The sequence below is a fragment of the Pleurodeles waltl genome, chromosome 1_1 (genome assembly GCF_031143425.1).
Source record: "Pleurodeles waltl isolate 20211129_DDA chromosome 1_1, aPleWal1.hap1.20221129, whole genome shotgun sequence".
In the NCBI taxonomy this organism is placed as follows: Eukaryota; Metazoa; Chordata; class Amphibia; order Caudata; family Salamandridae; genus Pleurodeles; species Pleurodeles waltl.
In genome coordinates this window covers 554488497-554501217 of record NC_090436.1, presented here as the reverse complement: position 1 = coordinate 554501217, position 12721 = coordinate 554488497, and positions in this window count along the sequence as shown.

Below are 12721 nucleotides of genomic sequence, written 5' to 3'. Positions count from 1 at the left end.
AACTGGTTCAAGGAGGGACTCCCTGTTTGCTACAGGTGAAAACTTGCTAACCAGAGTCCCCTGCACCAACTCCTGAAGAAACCAACCAGCTGACCACTGTCCAGTGGCCAAAAAGGAGTTTGCGCCGGGTGCATTTTGGAAGTTGTAGTCCACACCCTCAAGGAGCATCTCAGAGCTTCTGGAACCTTCAGGTGAACTGTGGACTTCAAAAGAACCTTAAAAGAACATCTGGAAGAAGAGCCAGAAGTTCGGAGAACTTTTTGAAAAAAGCTCCATAGAGGGACTGACCCAATGTGGCAACTCTAGCCGGCCTGCCTCAACTGCGACCCTGCCTGACTTGCAGGTTCGTCCCGGTGAAGAAAATCTCCAAAAAAGAGACTAAGGCGGTCATTCCAACCCTGGCGGTCTCGGGGACCGCGGGAGCACCGCCAACAGGCTGGCGGTGATCCTATGGGCATTCTGACCGCGGCGGGGGGATTCCGACCCCCATACCGCCATCCTGTTCCTGGTGGTTTCGGCCGCCAGGAACAGGATGGCGGTATGGGGTGTCGTGGGGCCCCACAAAGATTTTCAGTGTCTGCAATGCAGACACTGAAAATCGCAACGGGTGCAACTGCACCCGTCGCACCCCTTCCACCCCGCCGGCTCCATTCGGAGCCGGCATCCTCGTGGAAGGGTCTTTCCCGCTGGGCTGGCGGGCGGCCTACTGGCGGTCGCCCCCCAGCCCCGCGGGAAAGCCAGAATAACCGCGGCGGACTTCTGACCACGCAGCAGTATTCTGGCGGCTCCTGCCGGCCCAGCGGTTACCGCGGCCGGCGGGAGTCAGAATGACCCCCTAAGTCTGAACGTAGGAAGTTGACCGGGACCTCCCAGCCAGCGTATCCAAGGAGGGCTCCAAGGGCGTCAGATCAAGATTAAGGTTTGCCCTGGTCAAAGGATTTTCACCTCGAAAAAAGGACTAAGGCCCTCATTCTGACCTTGGCGGGCGGCGGAGGCCGCCCGCCAAAGTCCCGCCGTCAGGTTACCGTTCCGCGGTCGAAAGACCGCGGCGGTAATTCTGACTTTCCCGCTGGGCTGGCGGGCGGTCTCCTTCAGACCGCCAGCCAGCCCAGCGGGAAAGAGGCTTCCACGATGAAGCCGGCTCGGAATCGAGCCGGCGGAGTGGAAGCTGTGCGACGGGTGCAGTTGCACCCGTCGCGTATTTCACTGTCTGCGCAGCAGACAGTGAAATACATGTAGGGGCCCTCTTACGGGGGCCCCTGCAATGCCCATGCCAGTGGCATGGGCACTGCAGGGGCCCCCAGGGGCCCCGCGACCCCCCCTACCGCCATCCGGATCTCGGCGGTCCGACCGCCGGGATCTGGATGGCGGTAGGGGGGGTCAGAATCCCCGCGGCGGTGCAGCAAGCTGCGCCGCCGCGGAGGATTCAATGGGGCCGCGGTACACTGGCGGGACCCCGCCAGTGGTGCCGGTCCGACCGCGGCTTTACCGCCGCGGTCGGAATCCCCATTGGAGCACCGCCGGCTTGTCGGCGGTGCTCCCGCGGTCCTCCGCCCTGGCGGTCAAAGACCGCCAGGGTCAGAATGAGGGCCTAAGTCTGAAGATAAAAATCTTCACCGAGGGTTCCCGCAACATGTATCCGAGGAAGAATTCCAGGAGGGAGGATTGGACTGGCAGGTTCGTCCTGCTGAAGAAAATCTTCAGAAAAAAGCAACTGAGTCCTAAGGTAAACTTTTGACGAGGCCTCCCGCGGGCTGTAGCCGAGCCGAGCTCCATCGCGGTAGGCCTTAAACTTTGACTTGGCCCCGGTCGAGGTGCGACCAGATGACCAGATTGCCACTTTTTGTTTCTATGCGCTAGAAAGCAACAATTATTTAAAAATTCATATCTCCGGTTCCCCTTATCCAATTTCATTGGTTTTGGTGTCATTTTAAAGCTACAAATATTTCCTATATTTATAAATTGATTTAGGATTTTTAAACTGTTTCCTGTGTTTTATTTAATTACTGTTTTGTGATATTTGAATGCTTTATGCTTTGTCTCCTAAGTTAAGCCTTGTAGCTCGTTGCCAAGCTACCCAGGGTTGAGCTAGGTTTAATTTACTGAGACCTGACTGGACCTAAGTGGAGGTTAGTGGACTATTGCTAAGTGTAGGTACTTACCTGCCCTTATCAATAACCCATTTTCCAACACTGCTCATCAGCCAATCCTGCTCCATCCCCATCCCAATTAAGGTCACATTTCATGCGTTGTACACTTATTTTCTGCCAACATCAACTATACCACTGTTCCTCCACAATGTGAAATGTCTTTTGGCATCCCCTCCTTGTAAAAAATTCAAGACCCTATCCAGCTCTGCAAGGACCAAAATATCAGAAGACAACACATCTCCCCATTTGTCCCACAAATCAGAACAACCTCCATCAACCTTAGTTTGGCCTCCTTACTTCTGACATCAAGAAGGGACCAAAATAAAGGTGCTTCTTCCTTAACATCTAAACAAGGCAATGGCTGGTACTACAGGCCTGCACAGTGTTGGTATTCCAGTCCTTTATCCTAGGCAGAAACATTGCTGCTTAGTTGAAAGACTGAAGTTTGAACTTGTTATGGCACATAGATAGACAAAAGCGTTGGAGACAATTTAACTGTAAAGGTCATTGGCAAATGCAGATGTTAATATGCATCGTCCCAAGGGCCAAAAGGCACTAGGAATGTGTGCTAATCTTTAGTAAGATGGGCTCTTGAAGAAAATAATAATGATAAAGGCTAACACCAAACGTACAGGTTTGGAAACACAACTGGCAATTCAGGTATTATAAGGCCTACATTTTGGGAGTCACCGTACCACCTCCACTCTTCCTCCAAGTTCCCTGTAATCATGACACTCTTGCAGAATGCCAGCTTGGTGATGGATGGATGTCTTCCTCAAATGTGGTAATGTCACTTTTGAGGGGTGGAGGGTCCACGTGTTATGTGCTATTCATGGGGGTTGAATGCTGAACGCCATTTCACCTCCTATTGCTGGTTTCATGCAAATAAGAAAGTGCTGCATTTAAAAAGGCATAGGCTGCATTGTGGTTATCCATCTGCTCTCTTAAATCCCTAACAGATTCAGATGGTTTGCTGTACTCGTGATTTGTTATTCTCTCTAAGAAAATAAAGTTCTCAGAGACTAGTAGGGCTTGGCAAAGGTACCATTTCCATCTGATAACACTTTGCCAAGACCATACTGCACAGGGATTCTCTGTAGTAAATCTCTTTCTTCTTTCATGGTAATGTCTTTCAGCCATTGTTCAGACGGTGTTCAGTCAACATGGGTGCATGGATACAGTTCATTTGTCAGCCAGAAGAGATCGCGCGGATGGGGCTGACAGATAAAGGCACTCAGGTTTGTGCAATGGCTACATGGTGACACAACCGAGATGTTAAAGTTTCTTTCAGATTTTGCAAATTGGGCACCATCTTCCCAGACCTACAGCCCTAGGACCACTACATATTTAGTGGGAGTTGCAAGCGAACCTAATCGCAGGTCTTCAAAGATGTAGACACTCATCTACAAAAAGTTGCTACCGCACTCTGTGCCTACTCTTATTTTATTTACACAGCAGCAGGCTTCTTGGCACATGGGATTCCATCAGCGGTCTAGAAGGCCTCAGCAGAAGACAAAGTAAATCCACGTATACCTGAGGTGTATTTCAGCATTGTTTCTCAAACACAGTTTGGCATGTTAAATTCGAACAGGGTTACTCATACAAGACAGAATAGTAATTCCTTCCTACTTGGTGAAGTTTTTATTATATAAAACTGCTACAGAAAATTGCCCTCAGCCTGGGAGGATAAAAGGCAAAACCTTTTATCTATTCACATAGCTAATTGCCTAGAGGGCATTAATTCAGTTTCTTAGCTGATTTATATCCACCATTGCTACTAAGCGACCTTACCAAATATTAAAAGAGTTGTTTGAGATAGTCCCAATTTGACACCCTTTTCAAAATGGTAGAGGTGTAATTGCATTTTGGATTACACTCATTTTTCCTTACTTTGCATCTGAGAGGGGTGTAAACAATGAAGCAGAGCAGGCGGCAGTGATCAAATTCAGGCTTTAGAGTCAGCAGTAAGCTCAGTCCATATGAAACACAACACACTGCCACTTGGGCTTCTTATCACAATGAAAGGTTCCCTCAGAGGACAAATGTGCGAAAACCCACTGACAGCTTCCCAGACAGATTCATCAACATATGAATAATTAACTATTAAAGGCAGTTCCACACATGCTTATGCATAATGGCTTCAGCTAATTGAATGAAAGCAAGAATGTATTACTATTTATAAAAGTATGTATTAGAAATATTATTTTGACAAACCAAATATAAATTTGAGAGCTTTAAAATAAAAAATTGACATCTTCCAAAAAGTAGGAACATGTGTCTGACACAAGGGAAATCATCCTCTATCCTTTGTTTATTTTAACGCGTTCAGCAGATGAAATTGTATTATAATTAAAATTGCAATATTTAACAATCTTATAGAACACCCCTGTACTGTAAGGCAAAAAGTTGCTTTACAAGTGACTCTGTTTCACATTTCAGTAAACATTAGTGTTAGAAATGGGTTATTTGGTTGGCAGTCAGGTTACACTCTGTCCAAGCAAGGACCCTCAATCTAGTCATGGTAAATCACACACAATCCAAATTATCCGGTGCCCACCCTCTGGTAGTTTGGCACTGAGCAGTCAGGCTTAACTTAGAAGGCAATGTGTAAAGTATTTGTGCAATAAATCATGCAATAACAGAGTAGAACAGCACAAAAATACAACACACATTGTTTAAAAAAACATGTAACATTTATCTGATAAGATGCAGGTCAAAACAATTAAAATGCAATAAATATACGTAGAGATATCACTGTAAAAGTGATAGAAAGTGTCTTAAGTCTTTTAAAAGCAATAAATGTCTCTTTGAAGCACAAAGTACCTGGTTTGCATGCAAAATCTCTGTAACAAACCGCAGAGGAGGAGATGCTTGGAAACAAAGGGGTGTGCGTCAATTTCTCGGTCCGCACACGGTGATGCGTCATTTTGTTTTCACGCAGGGACGGTGATGGAGCAGATATGCTAATAAGAGAAATTTCTAATGATTTGCATATACATACTAATGAGAAATATTGATAAAAGAAACTAATAATTGAAAATAATGTGTAATGAGTAAATTAAATAGGGCTAAAATGATCAGAGGAGGGAACAACAACCCAGAAGAAGAATCAATAGGGAAAATGAAAGGAGAAGCGATCAAAATGTAGTTGAAAGTAATTTGTAAAATGATTGACAAGGGAAAGGTGTGATGACATGTTTAGTCATCAGAGGAGGTACTGTTGGAGCAGATATGCTAATGTGACACATGTCTAATGATTTGCGTATATATACTAATGATAAATATTGATAAAAGAAACTAATAATTGAAAATAACGTGTAATGAGTAAAATGTGCCCACGGGGAGTGGTCACCATGTGTGTTAACAATGCTAAGATAATGAAAAATATTAAAAATGATGTACTAATATGTCATATTTGATTGTATAATCTATGTTTTATGATGCTTCCTATTCTTAACTTAGCCGAACTAGAGGCCTGGTCGGCACTGGGCCTTGCTTGCTTAAACGTGGAGACGCGATGAGCTGCCGAGGATTGGAACTGGAGAAAGGACCTTGAAATGCACAGAGTTCAGATGGGCTCTGCAAGAAAATGTCTGCAAATGTACCAGAAGACAGGAGATGATGAAAGCAAATTGATACAATTATGTGTAGAGTAGGCTAAACATACTTTCCCAGGACTTGAACAATTGAGGCACGGACTAAAAGACTGTGGGTAACAATTTTGTTACCTGAAGAGCCAGATGATGTTCTCATCGAAAGAAGGACCAATCATATTAATGGAACTTGATGCTTGAACCGACATAAACAAGTGGTAAACAAAAACTATAGGATAGAATCATAAATCCTGATGAGGTTGACCATTTAGCAATTTGTGGGACGGACTGAGAGACCCTAATAAAAAGTCATGACAAAGGAAGGAGAAGAGAGAGCTGAGAGGCGTTGATGACGTTGGGAGACGCTGTCCGAAGTGCTGATAATTGGGCTTACTCTCTGTGAGCCTGATACTTGCTGATGACTGATGACCTGGAGACAAAGACTTGTAAACTCGTGCCCCCGTCACCCAGTGACTTTTAACCTACTTAGCTTGCTCTGTCTTAATCCATTTAATTATTTATTTCCTTTAAAATGGCGGCCTTGTTTATAGTTAGGCCACTTGTTGTGGGTTCTATTATCAGTGTCACTGCGCCAAGGCGTCAAGATCAAGCACAAAAGACAAACATACAGTAGGCATTCACACTTAGGGATTTTCCCTCTCTATACTTTCGAGGGATTGTTGATATTAATTGCCGTCCCAAGCATGCCTGTTATCTATTGTTATGAATAACACTTAAGTCAAGGGACCTTGTAGATCTGTATAAATACAACACACTTTTAGACAGATAATCAGAGGGATTCCGACTAGAGGGCATCGCCACCATCGCTGATACCGATGCTGCTGTCATCTTGACGCTGACCCAGTCTTTGTGTCCCTGCGGAGTCTGAGATAGAGACCTCATTCCAAGGTAACGAGGGTTGGGGGCTCCTCTCATGGACACAGCTTTGGCAGATTAGGTTTAACAAACCCAGCTCTCCTTTTTTAGGTAGGAGGTTAGACCTACTCTCCTTAGGGTGTTAGGGCTTATTCAATTTTTTACCTATACATATATTTCTTTCATATATTGCATAATGGTCGGGGTCTTTATAACAATGACTCTCCTCTTCACAATACTTTTGCTTGGTATATTCATTATCCTAATCATTGCAGTTCATGCAACTTATCACAAATTGCAGTTATGTTAAATAAAAACTATTATAACTTCACTGCATCTGTGTTATTGCCTTTGTTTGTATGAGACATAATCATCTGTGAGAAAAGGGTAATATCCGTTTAACCACGAAAACCCTGAGAGATCTTATTTTGAGTCCATGCGTAAGCGACTGCTACAAATCACCTTTTTACTATTGTGTTTCTGGTGAAGTACTGCTAGTAAGCCGGTAAGGTTTGGACAACAGTTACAACTAGTTGTAGAAAGAAACCGGGGCCGGGGTCGGCGGGAGCACCGCCAACAGGCTGGCGGTGCTCCTGAGGGCATTCTGACCGCGGCGGTATGGCCGCGGTCAGAACCGGAAAACCGGCCGTGTCCCGCCGGTTTTCCGCTGCCCTGAGGAATCCCCCATGGCCATGGGGGATTCCGACCCCCTCACCGCCATCCTGAAACCGCCAGGAACAGGATGGCGGTGAGGGGTGTCGTGGGGCCCCTGGGGGCCCCTGCAGTGCCCATGCCAATGGCATGGGCACTGCAGGGGCCCCCGTAAGAGGGCCCCACTTAGAATTTCAGTGTCTGCTTAGCAGACACTGAAATTCACGACGGGTGCTACTGCACCCGTCGCACACCTTCCACTCCGCCGGCTCCATTCGGAGCCGGCTTCCTCGTGGAAGGGTGTTTCCCACTGGGCTGGCGGGCAGCCTTTTGGCGGTCGCCCGCCAGCCCAGTGGGAAACCCAGAATGACCGCCGCGGTCTTTTGACCGCGGGACGGTCTTCTGGCGGTCCCAGCCAGGCCGGCAGCTACCGCCGCCGGCCGGGGTCAGAATGACCCCCTTAGTCACCTACAAACGAAAGTACTGTCATCCTGTGACCAGCAGTCTTGCTCAGAGCAAGAGTCCAAACTACGACATGGCGCCACCAACGATGGTGTTTAGGCACTAATTTACGGATACCCTGATTATCACTGTCTCACAGACGACAGGTACCCTCAGTACCATTATACGGAGACGTCCGTGGTCTTTGGGAGAATCCTCCTCAGCCAAACAGGTAACACCTAATTAGGCTGTAGGTTGTTCGAGCTCGAACTCACAAAAGGAAAAAGTTCCCCTATTTTGGTGTTCCGTTTCTCTAAACAACTATGGCCACTACCATAGACATTCCTGCAAATGCTAGACATGCACTTACACAACATTTATTAGCGCATGGCCTTACGGAAGAGGGCGGGGAGGTTACTTTGATTATAGAAGCAACTGAAGCATACCAAACAGAAACATTTTACTGTTGGGTTGCCTTTCCTGAGGCTGACCAACACACATTTCACACTTATGACATTGCAGACGTACCCGTAAGGTATGAAGCATACCAGTATCATGAAATATCGCTCACATATCAAGAGCATCACAACTGGTTTGAAGGCGCCCTACCACATATAATGCGACGGGTGAGGCTAGGTCCTTTAAGTAATGAAGGGCCTACGTGGCCCATGTTTGCCACATATACACCTCACCCAGGCATACAGACTATGCCGATTGTAGATTTAAGGATATCATATAATGAATTAGTGGCATTATATAGACGATTGGTCCAGTTCGTAATGCGAACATTGAACACTACACCAGCGCGTCCAGCACCGCCAGTAGCTGGTGGATATCAATTGGCTACTGGGATTAATCCACAAACAGTGCATACCGTTATGGGTAAAGTGCCCTCGGATCGAGAAAAAATACCGTTCTGGATTGCTCAGAAAACAAATCAGCTGGAAGCTGTGTTCCCCCATACGGGGCCACAGGAGAAGCATAGATTGCTCACTATGTGCTTGCCATTCAGGATGGTTCCCTCGGTGGATGAATGTGCCACTTGGGGTACAGTCTTCGCTGCCGTTTATACTACCACACATGGTACCCCTACACTTGCCAATTTACCGGAAGTGTTGAAACAAACACAAAATGAGCATGGGGCTGCACCGGCCCTAGATCTGGGGATGAAATTGATACGTAACTTTGACGCCGTCTCCTCGATCATATTAAGTAATATTAAAGGGGAAGCAGTGGCACTGGCGATACGCCAGCGTCTCCGGGAAACTCCACACCAGGAACAAGAGAGACAGCTGCTGAAAATAATCTCTGATACCTATACTAGTATAGGACGGGATGGGAGCCAAACCTAAAAAATTGGACATACCGAGTACCAACCATAAGGAAGGTGCAAAGCAAGCACTAGAGGGGTCTAAAAAGCGCTGGGACAAACAAAAAGATTTCAAAGATAGGAGGAATAAAAGAGCTGATTCTCCACATCCGGAGTACTCCGAAAGGAGATATAATCTCAGGAATAGGGATAACATTAGAACTCCGGACAGATATACTGATTCATGTCCTTCTCGTTCCTTTCAGGACTCACCGGATAGACGTAGCGAGAGAGGGGGCCGTCAAGATCGACGTCCGGAATACGTGAAAGAAAAGAAAGACTCGCCGCAGTCTACCATTAAAAAAGAAGAAAAGACTGCTCAGCAAAAGCCCCAATTTAAAAAGAAGAAAGTGGAAGCACTGACCGTTAAAAATGCCAGTAGTATTGAGAACGCTGTTGAGGAACAAGAGGTGGGCAGTGACTCTGTTGGACAGCGCGGCAGAGGTCACGATATGTCGCCAGAGTCTGAGAGATCATCTGGTTGCGACAGCAACTAGCGATTACATCGCAGTTGAAACGGCGGATGGCCGCGTTCTCCCACCCGATCGGGTTTATGATTTAACAATTCAGATAGAGGGAGACGTGGAACGCATTATTAGTGTAATATTCTGGGATGAACTTACTAGTGATATCCTGTTGGCCGAGAGAGACTGGCCACCTGAACATGTCCGCAAGCTCCCACATGGGGAAGATGTCATTTTGCCTTCTTTCTCCGATCTTGTTCCGGAGGCAGACAAAAAAGCCTATGCTGCTGATTGGGCTTTAGCGCAGGCGCCTGCATTATACCGTAATCATGTAGGTTGGGACAAGGACTCTCCTTGTCATGTTATTCCCGTTAGGTCTTCACCACACCCGCAGCCACAGTACCCTGTTAAACATGAAGCAAAAGCTCCAGTGACGGAGATACTGTCACAACTTGAATACCAGGGAGTAATTGAGCCCTGTACATTGGCAATGAATAATCCGCTATTTCCCGTTACGAAACCTGATCATTCATATAGAATAGTGGTTGATTATAGACACTTAAATAGTCAGGCACGCACTTATGCTATACAAAATTCACACAGCACAGCGCTGATTAATAATATAGTGCGTAAAAAATACAAAACTACATTGGATATATCTAATGGATTTTTCTGCCAGAATTTAGCACATGAAAGTAGAGACCTAAGTGCATTTTCCTTTGGCTCTCAGAAACGCTTTTGTCGTTTACCCCAAGGCTATAAAAACTGCCCAGGACTGTTTTCTGCCCGTGTCACATCAATCTTACACGAGCTTGATTCCGAGGCATTATCATATGTGGATGATATCTATCTCACTGATGACACCCTTGACATTCATCTTGCAAGGGTCGATTGGATAATTCTGGGATTTGCTGCCTTCGGATATAAATTTAATTTTAAGAAAAGCAAGATAGCCTTTCTTAGTGTATTGTTCCTAGGATATGAGCTATCACACGAGGGGAAGAGCCAGGCCCCGCACTTCCTAGAGAAGTGTGCTCAGCTACAGCCTACAAACACGCTTAAGAAATTACAGTCATTACCGGGTTTCTTTAATTTTGGCAGAACATACATTCCAGATTATGCTGAACGCGTCAAGCCTCTATATGACTTAATTCAGCCCAATTTTTCTAGCAGGCGATGGACAATTGAACACACACACATCCTTAGGGACATACAACAAGACATGCTGGAGGCTAGACACTTGTACACACGTGACAATAAAACGAATTTGGTCATCAGAATAATAGCTGGTGCCCTTGGATTTACCTATGTCACCTTTAATGAAGGTGACACGGTGCCGATAGCATACAAATCACATTTGTACTCCAATGCAGAGAAACGTTTTCCTCCTACTGAAAAAATTCTGACAGCAGTTCAGATGGCCGTCATAAAGGAGAGGCCACTTGCCCAGGGGAAGCGCATTATTGTTGTCTCCCCGGTACCGGCCTTAGAGGCTGTCACTAAAGCGAGCGTTCCAAACGCTAAGGCATTACATCCACACTGGATTCAATGGGCAATGTCTCTGACCGCCACTGATGTTGATTATGTGTTTGACCCAAGACTTCAGACACAAGAATTTCTCCAGTATGAACAGGAGTACCCCGCTCCCTTACACATATTGCCAATAGACAGTTATGATACCATCATTTACACTGACGGATCGGCACAACCGGCTGTGGGTACTAAACATCAATTTAGTGATCACGATGACATGTTAGTTATAAAATCACTTCCTTGTCCCAATACACGCAAGAGGGAGATTCCGACCAGGGAACCACAACTAGACGCAGGCTGCCTCGTTGCAGATGCTCAACCAAGATCACAGGTCTTTGCTCAGGTATGAGGGCTGATGTCTCCACAGTGATTCTGACAGGCAAGCTAGAAGCTTAACATGCTGTGCTCTAAATAGAACAAGCAGAGGGAGAGTAGAAACTGTTAGATAATATGATAGCTTTGTTCTTATGTTTTACTCTCCTGGTGACTATTTCAATCCTACTGTGTTGTATCGTTCTGGTTATTGCGGCTCACGCCTTAATATCTAAAATACAGTCGTTTTATTAAAACATTATATAAAACTTATACTGTCTTTGTCATTTGTATATGAGATCATATTGGAAATAAGAGAGTTGGTTTGGATCTGAGTGACCACGACTTCCCTGAGAAGTTCCAAAGATGTCATGCGCTCGGCTGCCAAATCATTCCTTCCTCATGGGAGAAATGAGGCACTGCTAGTTAGCCGGAGCAAAAACCGGATTTAGGGTGACAGAGTTCTTTACACGTGGGTCAGACTCAGTCCCCCACACCGTTATCGATCCTGCTGCCTAGAAATCCAGTAGTCTCATTTAGAATAATGAGAGCCCACGCGACATGGCGCCGCCAACGTTTGGTCTGGCTCTAATGTTTAGGTCCGACTGACTCTCTTGGTCTCATATATATTTTGACTCCTCGGTTCCGTATACAGAGACGTCCGTGGGGCTGAGGGTTTCCGCCGCCACGGGAGAGGTGCATCCTATTGCTTAGTGGTTGGTTGTTCAAGCTTGAACTTTGAAAGGAAAACCCCGATATTGGTGTGCCTTCTCTGACCTAGAGCTATTTTTTATAAATGGTGAATCCTAATGTAGTGAATATAGCAATTAATATGCATCAACCGCTCACAGGACATCTGTTGGCACATGGACTGACGGTCCAGGGGGGTCCAGTCACTTTTGTGGTGGACGCCCATGCAGCCTATAGAACGGAACTTTTTTATTCTTGGGTCGGGTTTCCAGCAGTGGATGGGGGTACAAATACTTTTCACAAATACACTGTTGCGAATGTCCCTGGACAATACAGGGCTTACGCTTACTTAGAGATACCTTTATCTTATCAAGAACACCATAATTGGCTTGATAGCGCCCTCCCACACACAGTTGCACAAGTTAGGTTAGGTCCACTGAGTAATGATGGTCCTACCTGGCCTTTATTGGCTACATATACACCTCATCCTGCGGTTGCTCAATTGGCAGTGGTTGAAGTTCGTCGTTTATATACAGACTTAACGGCTACATATAGACGATTAGTTCAGTTTGTCATGCAGACACTAAATACAAACGCAGCGCGTGCTGCTCCGGCGCACCCACAGGCAGTGGTTCCGGGTAT